Raw genomic sequence first — 16,165 nt, 5'->3', positions numbered from 1 at the left:
TTGGTAGGTCCGTGCTCTTCCTAGTCTCAGATCGAGCAGCATGACATAGTAGTTGCCTGACACAAATTTGTGTTGAGCTAATGAGATGTGAGCTGGTAGACTGCCCTCTCCACACTAGAGGCCAGTTCGATTTTGTTCCAGACAAAAGGCATCCCTCTTTCCTGAGTCCACAGCACTTGACAGTTCACTTACAATTATTCCAACCTAACCCGCCCTACAGCTCTTGGGTTACATCGGTGTTTCCACCAGGCTGTGAGCACCTCAGATAAAGCGATTGCTTTATCCCACCAGCTCCCACCCAACACAGCATTGAGCAGGCTCTTCAATGTTTGCTACATGCGAACTAATTTTCTATCTCAGTATTACTTGCCTGGTGTCTGATTTCTTCATCACCAAGAATGAAATCAATGCGAAAAAGGGAAAAACCACAGGGTGGGGTCTTGGCCTCACAACTCTTCTTAATGTAACTGCAGATAACCTAAGGCCTCTGAGTTTCTTTATCTATAAACAAAGTGGACTAAATCAGCTCTCAGGACCCTTCTAGTCAGAGACTGAAGCACGAAATAAAGAAGTTGGAGGCATGAGGTGGTAGAAAAGCCAATGAACCTGTATAAATTCCCTGGAGACCAACTTGACTTCATACAAACCTCACCACAACTCTGAAGTATGGCTTTTATTCCCATTCGAGGGGCGGGGGTGGGGGGTTGGGGGGGGAACTCTCAGAGCTTTGATTTGTTGAAGGTCAGATAGTACGCCTCTGATTTGAACCCAAATGTTTGAACCCACAGGCCACCTTCTCTAACCTCCACCCCTGCTTCTCCAGTGGGAGACTGGCTACAAAAGACAGTGTGCTGGAGGATCCTGCTGAAAACCCAGTGGCTACTTTAGAATGAAAATAGTTAATCTCCCCTGTTATCACAGGACATAAAAACAGTTTCGTAGCATGACATTACTGTTTTATTCAATGATGTATTTTTCCTGCCCCACCTTTATTCACTGATTGGAGTCTATTGAAAGACCCAGGGGCATTTTAAAAGTATTTTACCTGAATGGAGAAAAAAAAAAAATCTTTCCCTGCTTTTTACAGGTCTTAGAGCCAATATTGCTTCACCATCCTACCATACCATCCTCCCCTGTGCTCTCTGCAAATATACATTGAAAAACAAATTTATCACTCCAGGTACACCCTTGAACTTAGAGTCCATGCCCTTCTAACAGCTTTGGGTAAGAAAATTACTTACAATAATTAAACTCTAAAACCCAGAAAAAATATTTCATGAAAATGTGATCTAGTTGGTTCCCAGTATTTACATTTTAAGAATCCTTTTCCTACCAAGCATAAAATCGCAATTCCACATAATAGTTGTATTTTTTAGTACCCATTGAGAAAATATGTGATAAAAAGTCAAAATGAATTCAGGTTTTGAAATGCTTGTATCTGCTGCACCTACATCCATCTATATCCATCTGAAAAATAATCTCCGTGTATGTGTGAAAAATAGCTGACTGCAGGATAGGCAAGGCCAGTTGTCAAGGGCCCTGGGGGGCATCCCGAAGAGATTGAAATTTATTCTATGGGCAAAAGGGCATCAAAAGAGTTTTTAAAACAAACTGATAGGACTGGATTGATTTTTTTTCCAGAAGATAATTTTGGCAGCAGTGTAGAGAGCCATTTGTGAAATGGAAAGAACAGTGGCAGGAGTCCAGGAAGGACATAGGAGAGGATATCAGGAACCACAGTGGCACAGAGATACCTCTGAGGCCAACACTGGGGGATATGATGAGCAATCCGAGGTGAGCAGCACGGGAGATGGAGGGCCAGCAGAGGTTTCCTGCTTCAGAAACTTTTGGAAACTGTTACCTTGAAAAGAATAGGAATGCCAGGGGAGGTAGGTGTATTTTGGATGAGGTTAGAGGGGTGGAATGGTTGGTAAGACTGACGATACGGACATGGATTTATATATATTAAGTTTGAAACGACAGGGTACATTCAGGTGATATCTCTTTAGCATGCCATTGGATATTTGAGTCTGATAATGAGGACATCTGAGTTGCATCTTTAGTCAGCAGTAAACCTTAGTTGTACGACAATAGCTTACAAGTTAGACAGGCCTTGGTTCAAATCCACTTACCAACTTGCTTAAGCAAAATTCCTGAAGTTTACCAAGCCTCAGTTTCTCCATTTGAAAATGGAGATCCTTAATACATACTTCAAGGGTTTCTTATAGAAGATTTTATTTGAGAGAGAGAGAGAGAGAGAGAGAGAGAGAGACATGTGTGGAGGGTGCAGAGGGAGAGAGAGAGAAAATCTTAAGCAGACTTCCCACTGAGTACAAAGCCCAACACAGGGCTCGATCCCAGGACCCTGAAATCATGACCTGAGCCAAAATCAAAAGTTGGAAACTTAACCAACTGAGCCACCCAGGCACCCCTATAGGTTTTTTTTTTTTTAATTAAAGATTATATATATTAATAAAATGCATGACATGTGGTACTCAAAAGAAATACCACGTGCTATTATACAGATGCAAACAATCAGAGTATTGGTCTCATCCCCTGAGATAATAGAACTTCTCATTCTCAAAGAGCAAAAGAGAAAAATAAAAAGTGGGGCCCTGGGGATGTAGTGCTAGAGAAGAACTGAAGGAAAGGCAAGCAAAAAAGTCAGAGAAGGAAAGAAATGAATCAGAAAAAGAGGGTGTGGGCGCCTGGGTGGCACAGCGGTTGAGCGTCTGCCTTTGGCTCAGGGCGTGATCCTGGCGTTGTGGGATCGAGCCCCACATCAGGCTCCTCCACTATGAGCCTGCTTCTTCCTCTCCCACTCCCCCTGCTTGTGTTCCCTCTCTCGCTGGCTGTCTCTATCTCTGTCGAATAAATAAATAAAATCTTAAAAAAAAAAAAAAAAGAAAAAGAGGGTGACCTGGCAGTCACAGGAGGAAAGAGCTTCAACAAGTCTGATCCCTGAGGATGGGCCGTCCACATTAATCTTGGCTTGATAAGGGAGTCACGATGCCGGAAGAGGGATGTGAGATTTGGGATGGGAACCTATGAGCAGATTCCAATAAAGCTGGGGACCTTGAACCCCTAAATTCTGCGGATCCTCCTTTGCCAGCAGAAGTAGCCCTTCCACCTCTGTCTGAAGAGCTTAGTCTCCCCAGCCTATAGAACCTATCATGTCTTTTCCTAAAGTAATTGCCTTGCAGAGAACCACCGGTCTTCCTCAGGAGCTAACCTCGTGCATCTCATTACTTCTATACCTGTAACCAGACTCAGGTCCCAGCTGGCCCCAGGAGGGAAGCTATAAAGCATAACTCATAAGGAGATCAATACACACACACACACACACTGCAAGATTTTGTCAATTTATATTGACAGAACCTCAGTAATGTGCATGAAAAGTGATCCTAAGTTGTACTGGATCAGAGAAGAAGACACATAATGTTGGACCCTCTGAAATCAATTGATCTTAGGTGCCCTAAGCAGGGTTTCTGGAATTAGTGTGTTAGCTCTAGGGGCTGTGAATGGCTTTGATAGTTTGGTTGGTTGGTTGATTACTGAAACCTGGAGTTAAAGACACTTTGCTCTAAATGGATTTGAGGTTTCATAACCTTCTCAGTATAATGATGAAAGGATCCTAAGGCTTAGGGAAAATGATATACTTAAGTAGATTTATCATGTAGTACTCTCTATGTGCCTCAGAATGGTCCAGAGGATACACCTTTTACTAAGGCTTTGAGAAATACATTAGGGAAAGGAGCCTAGCATCCATACAGAGCTCTGTGGTGGCTATTGTCTAAAGATTAGAAATGAGAGGAAGAAATGATGCCATCAAAATGGGGTCTCTGATTCTGATGGGGATGATGAGATCCTGGGTGGCAGGAGTCACTTGGTGGCATTTAATTACAAAAGATGAAGATGTTGTTACCGTAATGGGCAACACAGCTGAAAAGCAAGACAAAAATCTGGCCCATAGAGACCTTCGTCATTCAATAGTTCATCACAAGGTCCCTAGAACTGAAATAAATGATCACCCTACTAATGTCTCACTTGGTTTGTATAAGCAGTGTAGTGAAAAGAAGTCATACCCTATTAGCAATAAAGAATTGTGGACCCTCAGCCAATTGCCAGACTTAAGCCAGTTCAAAGACCCAAAGCCCCTTGAATGAAAGGAAAACAGTCTCCTTGAGGTACACTCCTACTAGACAACCAAAAACGTATACTCTGAGTCTTCTTCGGAGCCCTGGTTGAGTGGTCTTCAACTTGGGGCACTCTTGCTCTCTGGAGAATAGTTAATTTCTGGAGACATTTTGGTTAGTCCCAACTGGGAAAGTCCTTCTGGAATCTAATGAGTAGAGGCCCGAGATGCTACTAAACCTCCTACAATGTATAGGATAGTCCCCCCAACAGAGAATTACGTAGCCCAAAGTATCGAGAGTGTCAATGTTGAGAAACCCTGGTTTTCCTAAAAGAGCTGTGACCACTGAGTTTCAACGAGCAGCATGTGGGTCAACCTCATAATTTTCAGTGATTCAGGAGGACCAAAACTAAACATTACACTTGGATTTGACATATATAATAAACCTGGGAGCCACAACACAGATTGGAGAGTGATGTGAGAACAGTATTCAGACATTCCTAGAGCTCTGAAAGTTTAATTATCCAAAGCATTATATAATTGCAAGAGAGAGAGGGTAATCTGGATTAAAAATAGAAAGCATATAATTAACCATATTAACAGGTTTTTTAAAACTTTGTTTAAACTAAAAATGCCAAGCGATCCTCTTTCTTTCACTTACCAAATCCAATTCCATCAGCAGCTGCACTCCAAAACTCAGTCCAGATACAATTCTTCTCGTCTCTTCCACTTCTCTTCCACTCCCCGTCCTAGATGAAGCCACCATCATGTCTCTCCTGGAAAGCCGAGTAAGCAAACTTTTTACTTCCTCCCATGTTCCTAGAGAATCTATTCTTGATATGCTGCTGCCAAGCGATCGTCTTAAAATGTAGATTACTTGCAATGCTCCCATGCAGCATAGGGTCCAGGGGAGGATGTGGGCCATACTATATGAAATGAAATTGGGGTCTTTTTCCTACATTGAAGGGAAGCCCAGAGGTATGAGTAAAGAAAACACTGATCCAGTTTCGCTCTGCTTGACAGAGCACATAGGGAAGGTCTCCCTGCTTCCATGCCTGGTCCTGCCCTACTTACACACACACACACACACACACACACACACACACACACACACACGGGGAGAGAGAGAGAGAGAGAGAGAGAGAGAGAGAGAGAGAGAGACTACCCTTCACAGCAGCAGAGTGATCCATCCAAACCGTAAATCAGGTCACTCAGCACAAAACACACTCCCCGCAAGAGCCTGCGGGAACAAGCAGCTAATCTAAGTAGTCCTGAGTGGGGCCTGAGGGTCTTATAGTGTTTAATCTCTCCAGGTGATTCTAATGTGTAGCCAATGCTGAGAACCACTAGCTTACAGCTGAGCTTCTCCAAAGTCTAATGTGCATACAAACCACCTGGAGTCTTGTGAACTTCGCTTTCTGACCCAATAGGGCTGCGGTGGGGCCTGAGATGCTGCAGTTCTAACAAGCTCCCAGCTGGTGCTAACGCTGCCTTCTGAGGACCACACTCTGCATAGCCAGAGCCTAGGAGGATAAATCATTGCTCCCCTCTGTCCACCTGCCTTGCTCATAATTACTTGCAACTGTATTTTTCACCCTCTATCAGTCCTCCAGTTTCCCAGCCTCTGGACCCACTAATAACTCTGCAGTCAGCCAGCTCAGGACTTCCCAACAGGACCTTCAAGGACAGAATTTTGTGGACAAAAGAATGATAGAATGATGGTGCCCACTATGAATAAGCCCAGAATATTTGAATGGGAAACACCATATTTCTTCCCAAGGTACAGTAAGGCTTTCCTCCAGGTAAAATTAAGCAAAATTCAGCCCCACCAAGTCCTATTGGAAAATGGATCTTCAGTAACATGTTAAAACCTAATCATAGTACCCTCCTCTAATACGTATCTAGATCAGTGTTTCTTAACTTTTTAGTTATTATCACCTCCCTAGGTACACTATTAGACTTTTTTCTCTAATCACAATCCCTTCCCCCATGCAATGTTAATGCCACAACTCCTTCACCTGTCAAATAGCAGTAAAAAAAACACCTCCAGGGCTATCATGAGCATTGGGACAATTAACACCCAGCAGAGAGCCTGGCTCCCATTTGAGGCCTCTCTAGTGAGAGACTGACTTAAAAAGATGGTTGCCTTGGTGATGTCGCCTGAAGAATTGGTGGCTTCCTTGGGAGGGGAAATAGTTTCCAGTCTCCTTTTTTTTATTTCAGGATTCAACTAACGACCAAGTTGTATCATATTACAGTACAAACTTATCACTAAAGAATTATTATTATTTTTTCCTGACTTTACTCTTTCAAATTAAATTCTACCGTCGGTGCCAAAGGCCTCTTAAGATTCTACCACATAAGGGATAAAGAAAGGGGGGGTAATCAGAAGGGGGAATGAAACATGAGAGACTATGGACTATGAGAAACAAACTGAGGGCTACAGAGGGGAGGGGGGTGGGGGAATGGGATAGACCGGTGATGGGTAGTAAGGAGAGCACATATTGCATGGTGCACTGGGTGTTATACACAACTAATGAATCATCGAGCCTTACATCGAAAACCGGGGATGTACTGTATGGTGACTAACATAATATAATAAAAAATCATTATTAAAAAAAAAAAAAAGATTCTACCACATAAGAAAAAAATTCCTTAAAATATTTAGTATTTCAACAAATAATTAAAAAATGAATATTTCATAAATAATTTTTAGCCATTTTCATCATTTAACCTCATTTCTTGAAAAGGAGAAAGGTAATGACTTATGATTTTCCTATTAAATCAGTATATAAGAAGAAATTTTAAATTGAAATTCTAAATCAGAAGTACATTTGACATTGTCATGGTTCTCAATCCTGATTGGTCCTCAGAATCACCTCTAGAAGATCTTAAAAAAAAAATGGGTGGCTCAGTCGATTAAGCGCCTAACTCTTGGTTTCAGCTTAGGTCATGATCTCATGGGCTGTGCGATGGAGCCCCACGTTGGACTCTGCACTCAGTGGGGAGTCTGCTTGAAGATTCTCTCCCTCTGCTCCTCCCCCTTCCCTCTCTCTCCTCTCTCATGCACATGCTCTCACTCTCTCTCTCCTTCTCTCTCAAATAAATACATCTTTAAAAAAAGACAGTTTTGGGGGCCATAGCAAATGTGCTGCAAAGACATCTTATACTCGTCTTTTGGGGCATATATATCTGTTTCTGTGGAGTATATATCAGAGAATAGAATTGCTAAGTCATAGGGTATGCATGTGATCAGCCTTTGTAGATACTCTCAAAGAGCTTCCCAAAGCAGTTACACAAATTAATAATCACATCAGCAGTGTCTGAGAATTCCCATATTCCATACCTTCACCATCACTTGGGGTTCTGTCCTTTCTATTTCAACCATTTCAGTGATTGTTTTAATTTGCATATCCTGAAACACTAGCGAATGAAATTGAGCATATGTTTATTGATCATTTGTGTATTTTCTTTTGAGATGTGTCAAAGTATTTTTTAATTGAGTTTTTTTACTTATTAATATGTTCTATATATTATATTCAAGGTACAAGTTCTTTGTTTTATTTATATATATGTATTGAGAATATTTTCCTTTACATCTCATGCTATTAGTGGTGACTTTTGTTGAACAGAAGTTCTTAACTTAATATATCCTGATTATCAGTTGTTAGCCATCTAGATGCCCCATCAATAGTAAAGCGGATAAAGAAATTATAGTTTATTTGCAGAATGAAATACCATATGGCAATAGGAATGAACAAATTAAAACTATCTGCAATAATATGGATGAATCTCATATGACATTGAAAGAAACTAGACACAAGAGTATATGTTGTTTTAATTCTATTTATTGTTTATTTCTTTTAATTCCCCAAACTATGCTAATCCATGATGTTAGAAGTCAGCATATTGACAACTTTTGCTGGGCTACAGTAACTGGGAAGGGGTTCAAATGGCTCTCTTGAGCTACTGGGGATAATCTGTTTTTTGATCTGCACCTGATTGCTCGAGTTTGTTCAGTTTGTAAAAATTCATCTAGGTTTACATTTATTATATGCTTACTTCAATAAAAAGTTAACAAAAATAGAGGTACACAAGCCTAAGCCCCAACCCGAGGGGGCCCAGGAGTCCATGTTTCCTTGTGATTCAGATGGGCAGCCAGGACTTTTGAACAACACTCTGATTATAAATATATACAGATGTAAGAAGGACTGGAAGCCCATTTCTGAAAAAAAAATGTCTAGCTTATTGGACACAAGAAAATGGTGGGATTGTGGAGGTGTTTTTTTCCTTTATCTTTGCCACTTTGTATTCTTACAATGTTGTTTCATGCAGTTATTAAAATCATATGGATTATACTTCTCTGTCCTCTCATTCCTTTTTTCTTTTTTTTTTATTGTTATTGTTGATTATCCGGCAAGAAACGGGTGCTTATAGGTCCAGATATGTGGCACTAGGGAGGAGGGACAGAAGCCAGGAAGAAGTGAGAAGATAAACATGACCCTCCTGGCGCCTGCTTTCGTCATCTTTTGCACTGATTAGTTCCAGCCAAGCAGCCTCCTCTGACCAGGTGTGGGGCGACAGTGATGATGTACACGTCTCAGGAGGGTGGGGTCCAGAATGTACGGGGCTTGGCAAATTGCCAGAGCAGAGTGAGGTCCTGAAGAATGGGAGACACAGAGGAGGCCGCAGCTGCCGGACACGGCCCTTTCATGCCCTGCTTGGTAGTTTGAATGCAGACTTGTCATTTCATCATTTTTTGAAAGTGTGTATGAAAAGGGATATGGACTCTGATGCTGGTAGGCAGATTCTAATTTAGATTAGAGGCTGGAGAGTAGGGCAGGGGACATGAGAAGGATGACATGTTAACACTACATTTGTGAGCTTGGAAAGAAGGTGACTGGATAATGGAAATGTTGGCCAATGGGGTCAGTTTTTCCGAGAGAGAAAGAGCCTTCATTCCCAGGCATTTGGTGGTTGACTGTTTTTTTTTTTTTTTTTCCCCTTCACCCTGTTATAAGCCTTCCTTTTTATCCCCAAGCAAAACAAATTCCACCTTCTCCTGCACTTGGCACTTCTGACTATCCCTGCTCACCTGCACTGTGCTTAGTGGGTTGAGATCCAGGACTGGCTCTCTGGTTCTCTGACTGTGGTCCTTGGAGCACTTGTAGACATGCATATTCTTGGAATCCAGCCCAAACCCACTGAATCGGAAACTCCAGGTATGGGGTCCAGTGATCTGAAGTAACACATGAGCCCTTCAGGGGATCCTAGAGCAGGCTGGGGTGGCTCTCAAGCTCTAGCAAGCAGACTTCCTTTTGAGGAGAGTACCTGTGAAGTACATCCTGAGGGACTTGGAGATCAACTGAATGTAGGAAGGTAGATAAGCAGTAAAAGACAAAGACATTTCTAGTGTGGGAGGTTGGATTGGATGGGCCATGAAACCAAATAAGAACTACAAGGAGAGGAGATATTTCAGTCTGTTCCTGTTTGTCTGTAGGGTTCGCAGAAGGGGAGGAGCAGGTGAGAAGAAGTTTGGTTTCGTGCCCATTTTCAGGTGCGTGAACGACATGCCTGTGCTGTTCAGAAGGCGGCTCCAGGTACAGCTCTGGAAATGCGGGGTCTGACGTGGTGCTCCAGATGGCTGTAAGCACTGGCTAGAACAACAGCTGCAGAGCCGCATGGGCCTGGCTTTCAGTCCAAGACCTGCTACTTCTTATTCTTCAAGCTTGGGCAAGTGTTACACCTTCCTGAAACTTCACTCCTTCATCTGACAATGAGAAGAGTCACACCTGCCCCCACAGAGGTCAGGGAAGAATTAAATGAGATAATGTGCTTAACTCAATTAGCAAAGTCCCTGGTTTATAGAAATGGCTGGTGCTGCTATGTCACAGGTTTGTGAGAGGCAGAACAGAGCTGGGAAATGCACACAATGGGGTGGATCTGATGCCCCAGGTGGTGCAAGAGCGGAGAAACACAGCTGAGCCTGGGGCGCTGGGGTGCTGGGCGCTGGGGCTGGGAGGGCCACACGGGAGCAGGCAGAACCAGATGAGAAGGCACGGGTTGAGAGGCAGGAGGAGGCCCAGGAGAGAGCAGGTGGAGGGGACAGACAGACAACTGTACATGTGCCAGGATTGGAACAGAGACTCAGCCATTTTATTTGGCACTGAGAAAGTCAGCGGTGACCTGGAAGACAGTAATGCTGACGGACGGGGGGCAGGGAGAGGCAGAACCCCCAGCAGCGTCAAGCTATCCTTAAATGCTCTAAGTTTTGTCATTAAAATGGATCCATCATTAGAAGAGAGAAAGAGAATGTAATCCACCTTAAAAATGGGAAGAGCCTAATTAACAGCATTAATACACATGATGGAGTAAATTTGCTCAAATAAAAAAGGGTGTAGGCATCATCCTTGTTTCCTTCTTTTCCTTCACATCTCACGTCTAAGTCATCAGTTACTTCTGTTGGACGTATCACCAGAATAATTCTGGAATCCATCCACTTCTCTGCTCTACTGCTGTCGCCCAATGCCATCCTGCCCTCATCTCCCTCTCTGGCAACTGCAATGTCTGTAACTGATTTCCCTGCTACCTCTCCTGCCTCTATGGATTGCCTCCGCACCCCACCCTCTGCCCAGCAGCCCCAGAGATCTTTTCACATGTAAATCAATCACAGGCATCTCCCGCTTCAAAGGCCCCAGGAAAGGCTTCTCACCACACTCAGCAAATGATCCAAACGACTTACTTCCATGGGCAAAAGCTCCCCGAGCTGTCCCTGCTTTCCCTCTGACCCCATACTGCCCAGTATGGTAGCCACTAGCCACATGTGGCTATTGAGCATTTGAAGTGCTAGTGAGAGTTATTAAATATGTACTTAAAAAGTATTTATAGTCATGGAGCCACATGTAGCTAGTGTGATTGAATAGCTGAATTTTAGATTGTATTTAATTTATATAACTTACATTAAATAGCACATGGGGCTAGCGGTTACCATAATGTACAGCGCAGAGATAGAGCGTTTCTGTCATCACAGAAAGTTCTACTGGATGGTGCTGCTCTGGCCTGATCTCCCACCATATTCCCCCTTGCTTACTAGACTAGCATCACCGGCCAACCTTCTGTTCCTCACCCACATCAAGCTCCTTCCGCTTGAGCATTTTTGCAGATTGTTCTCTCTGTCTAGACTTTGTGGCCCATTGATCTTCACATGACAGCCTTGTCTCAGCTTCAATGTTACCTCCTCAGAAAGGCCATCCTTTTCCACCCAAACGGAAGTCTCCCTATTACGTTAGCTTTAAAGCATTTCTAGCTGGGTAAAAATATTTTCTATATGGATTATTTGTTTATTGCCATACCCACTCACCCCCCCCCCTTTGGCATGTTATTTTCCCAAGGGCAGGGACCTTGACTCTCCAAACTTGGAGAGGCAGAATTTCTACCTCTCAAGAACAAGAGAGCAGAAAGTGAGCACAGGTGCTTTCCTTGGAAGAAGAAACATGCATCAAATATTATGCTTCATGATCTCTAAGTTCTTTAAAAAATAAGAGGCAAGGTCGTCTATTGAATGTGAACCTCCTTGGGATAAGGCAATTTGAGAATCTAGGAAATCTAGTAAGGAACTTCTGAAAGGACTTAACTAGTTATAAACGAGGGGGACAGTGAGCTTCACTGAGGATCCAGAAGAAGGTGGAGTTTATGAGCAGTTTGCAGTACCATCTGTAGTACGATTTTTCTCCAAAAGAGTAACAGTTGTGCTTATCACATTTAATCCTTATGACAACCTCAGATACGTGCTAAAGTATCCCCACTTTACAGGTCATTAAACTAAAGGACAGGGAAGTTAAGTAACCTACCTGAGATCATGAAGCTAACAAGTACAGGACGACAATTTGAGCCCTGGCATTCAGAATCCAGAGCCAGAACTCTTAGCCACATTGCCAAACTGCCTCCCTCATTAGAGTCACACAGAGTACGTATTTCATGAAAAATGTAGTAAATGTCCCCTGCAGGGCTCTGGGGCTTCCCATTCCTTCCAAAATGGCAAATCAGGCACAAGAACAAGAGGAGATAGAGAACTTAATAATATTTGCATACATTTACATAAAACACAACTTTTGCATACAAATAATATACATTATGCAAGAATGCATACACAAAGACATTAAATACTTTAGCATGGTTACACATGGGGGAATTCAGGATAAATAAGAAATTGATCAATAAAACAAGAGAAGGGCCTTGCATGGATGCATAGTGGCAATGCACCTGAACTGAGAAATAAAATTCAGCACTCTGCTCCTGAGATCAGGTAGCCCTAGGACTGCCCGGCCCATTTCTCCATATGTGAGGACCAGGGTCAGATGCTTTCCTCCACCCCACAGAGGTCTCCCACCATTCTAGCCTCATGCGGCTTGGGGTAAAGTAGGAAAGATTTCAATGCATATGGAACTGCTTATAAATATGTATTTTTTTTTACTCTTCCTAGCTTTTGTCACTCAAAAATATGAATACTTAGCAATTTTAGGTGAGGCAAAAAGTGGGCCTTCAAATCAAAAGCCTATAAATATTAATGTTATATACTTTGGCAGTTCTCATCCTTCAAAATGGCTCTCAAATACGCTTCCATATATTAGGAACCCACAGTTCTGCAGCAGAGCCCAGGGAGCTGGAGTGTGAGTCTTTTAAAAGCAACCCCCTGATGACTGTCATGACCAGCCACTCTTGGGAAGAATCAAACTGTCACTTGGTGAGTGCCAGTTTTCTAGTCAGACGTAGAAGAGAGGGACATTCCAGGCATGGAGAAGGACAATTTAGCATGGAAAGTTCTGGTGGGTTCTGGAAAAAGGCATCTACTGGAACTGGGGTTTGCAGAGATCAGTGGTGGAAACTGCTGCAATGGGGTCTGACTCTAGCATCTCTAGGAAGCAGAGCTGAGGGCCCTGACCCTCACTCTGGAGACAACATGGCTTGGCACAGGTGTCTAAGCAGGAGGTGACTGGGTGTGTTGGTTGTTAGCATAACCAGTAGCCACGTGGAGTGGAGTGCAGGGCGGCAGGATTGGTGCACAGACTAAGTAAAAAGGGAATAGGGAAGGCAGCAGCACGGGCTTTCAGCCCAACAGATGAGGTAGGTTAAGGATGATTCTGATGTTTCTCTCATCAGAGACTGATGGAAAGTGGCACGAATAACATGAGGTCCCCCTGCTTAATTTACAAACTGCACATAGATAAAATCAGGAGGAACCAGGCAGCTGAGCCACCCTAGAAATAAACCCTCTTCCTTTTTTGAGTCATGTAAACAAGAATGTTTTTGTTGAAACTATTGTGCTTGTTTAATCCTGACTCTACCCCGAGGGTGGAGGCCTGGAGCGATAGCGATTGCAGCTTATTTATTCTAAATGCTGTGCAGAAGCAGCTGCGTGTACTTGGTGTCTTATGCTTGATAATCTAATTTAGACTTCTGGCTCCCGAGGCCTGTCTGGCCTCCCTGTAATTGCTTCGCAAATCTGCCACCTCCTTAAGCCTTGAATCAGTCTGGCAAACATCACTGACCTGCCAGACGATATTGTTTGTCATGCTGGTTTTAAGCATCGATGTCCCTTAATGTTTTAGTACCCATTCCCTCCCGCCCAGATCATTCTCTTCTCAACTGCCTTGTTAGACTCTTTCTTTTTCTCTCTGCTTCAGTCTAGCTGGATGAAAAAAGCAACAGTTATAATTTCTTGGATAAAGTACAGTTCTAATAAGCACCTTACAGTTCAGCTCAGAATCCTCCCCAGCAGCCGCTGAGGAAATCCCACTGAGAGGCTGTGCAGTCATCCTACAAAGCCACGATGAGGACCTGCACGAGGAGGGCTCAGGCAAATGGGAAAAGGGGAAGAGGCCAGAGGAGTCACATGGAGAATACAAATAAATTTTTTGGGGGGAGAGACAAAAGATATGTAAAAGATAGGGATCTTGATTCAAGAAAGAAGATGTGACGAAACAAAAGATGAAAAATAACTACTGGGAGCAGGGGGTGCCTGGGTGGCTCAGTTGGTTAAGTGTCTGCCTTCAGCTCAGGTCATGATCCTGGGGTCCTGGGATTGAGCCCTGCGGTCTGGCTCCCTGTGCTTCTTCCTCTGCCTCTGCCCCTCACTTGTGCACGCAGCTCTCTCACATACATACATACATACATACCCCCGGGAGCAGAGATAGAGGTAAAGCAGACCCCCCCCCCCGCCCCGATTTTTGTGTGGTAGAACCGGGCAACATCTCAAAAACTTGGAAAGATTTAACAAGAATCAACCTCTTAACAACACCAATTCAGCCTATGTTAGTTTCTGAAAAGAACCAGAAGGGACCATGTCTGTGGGTTAGTACCCGGCAAAGGTATATGCCCACCATTAGAGAGGGCTTTGAACAGTCATGGAGTCTGGGTGCTTTATTTAGCAGACATTGTATAAGAACCTTGTCAGAGAACTAAGTTCACAGACTTCAGAGCAGGTGACCTTGACTATAACTGTAGGAAAGATAAGTCTTCTAAATATCAGATAGGATCTGAATCTTTCAGGAATATAGTCACAAATTTTACTATTATGACAGGTTGATAGGAAAAGGTGAGTCTCCTGAAGGAAGTTAAGCGATTTAATGATCACATAAGAGGTAGAGGATATGCCAATGAGGAAGTCCAGGACAGGGCTTTTAAAAAATGCTCCAGGGGCACCGGGGTGGCTCAGTTGGCTAAGCGTCCGCCTTCGGCTCAGGTGATGATCCCAGGGTCCTGGGATTGAGCCCTGCATCAGGCTCCCAGCTTAGCGGGGAGCCTCTTCTCCCTTTCCCTCTGCCCCCCCCCACTCATGCACGCGCTCTCTCTCTCAAATAAATTTACAAAATCGTAAAACTAAACAAAAAAAAGTGCTCCAGGTGATCACAATTGTGTGAGTTTAGAGGCCCCTTCATTGCTTTCCTGTAGCTCACTTTATACATCTCCCAAATGACAAGAACAGGACAAACCAACAGAGTGTTAGTTTACATTATATGCAAAAAATATGAAGTCTGGAATATAGCAATGGAAGAAGGAAAACGAAATCAACGAGGGTTAATGTCATTACGGTTGACGCCAGACTCACAGAACTTTGTCCAAATGTAGCATTATTTTCTGCCACATTTTATTTAAAAGATTTTAATTGATGCAAGCATTTCCCCATCTAGGTTATGGATGCTCACAGGCATATTCTGCTTTCTATTTAATCTTTGTATCCCTAGCAACTGACGGTGTACCCAGCACAGAAAAGACTCTCTAAACATATTTGATAAATGAACGTGGTTGGTTTTCTTGACAAAATGATAATAAAGGAATTTCTCAGCTAGAAAAAAATTCATTCCAAGAATCATAACTATAGAGACTTAAAGAAATCAGGGTCTGTACACTGTGTTCCTGTCTCTTTAAACACAGCAGGCCCACCCAAATATCCTACTACATTTGGCCTGTAAGATCCAGTGCAGAGAAAGATTATGCCAGGAAATTTCCCTGGTGCCCTCCCTACTCGTGGACGTATCTACTACTGCTGCTGCCGTGCTCTGGCTTTCCAGACTCAGGTGCAGACCCCCGACTTTGGTAGATGGCTGCTTCGGGTTTGATGACACCAAATGTCCCCTCTGGTTCACAAAATCTCCGCTTCCCACCTGGCTCTTGTCCCTACTTGCTCCCCAATGATTATGATTTTATTAGGCTCCAGAAATACCTTCAGGATAATCAAATCAGTCCTCAGAGTGCTAAGTGAAAATGGCAGCGAATATGCCATGAAATGAATTAACAGAGACACCTGTCATCACTGGGGTAAATGATACTCTTCAGTGGTTCTGTCTTGGCTATTCCTGGAAATCACTTGGGGAAACCTAAAGCTATGGATTCCTGGTTCCCACTCCCATGGATTCTGATGTGATTGGTCTGTGGTGAGGTCTGGGCATCAGAACTTTTTATAAAGCTCCAGGTGATTCCTATGTAAAATTTTCAAATCCTTGCTTTAGGTTGAAAAACAATCTGGTACCA

At 43.2% G+C, this 16,165-nt stretch overlaps 1 protein-coding gene across 1 annotated transcript in view; it reads right to left on the bottom strand.

The window, feature by feature from the left end:
* ASNS (asparagine synthetase (glutamine-hydrolyzing)) overlaps positions 1 to 16,165 on the bottom strand; it is a 154,714-nt gene that overhangs the window by 75,802 nt on the left and 62,747 nt on the right. Inside the window, exon 3 of the mRNA XM_008686279.2 lies at positions 4,797 to 4,911. The gene's annotated coding sequence lies outside the window, so the exon portion shown is untranslated. The remainder of the gene's footprint in view (positions 1 to 4,796; positions 4,912 to 16,165) is intronic.

This window comes from Ursus maritimus, unplaced genomic scaffold (assembly GCF_017311325.1).
Source record: "Ursus maritimus isolate PB19 unplaced genomic scaffold, ASM1731132v1 scaffold_3, whole genome shotgun sequence".
In the NCBI taxonomy this organism is placed as follows: Eukaryota; Metazoa; Chordata; class Mammalia; order Carnivora; family Ursidae; genus Ursus; species Ursus maritimus.
The sequence above is the reverse complement of the archived record's forward strand: the minus strand, read 5'-3'. Positions and strand labels throughout refer to the sequence as shown.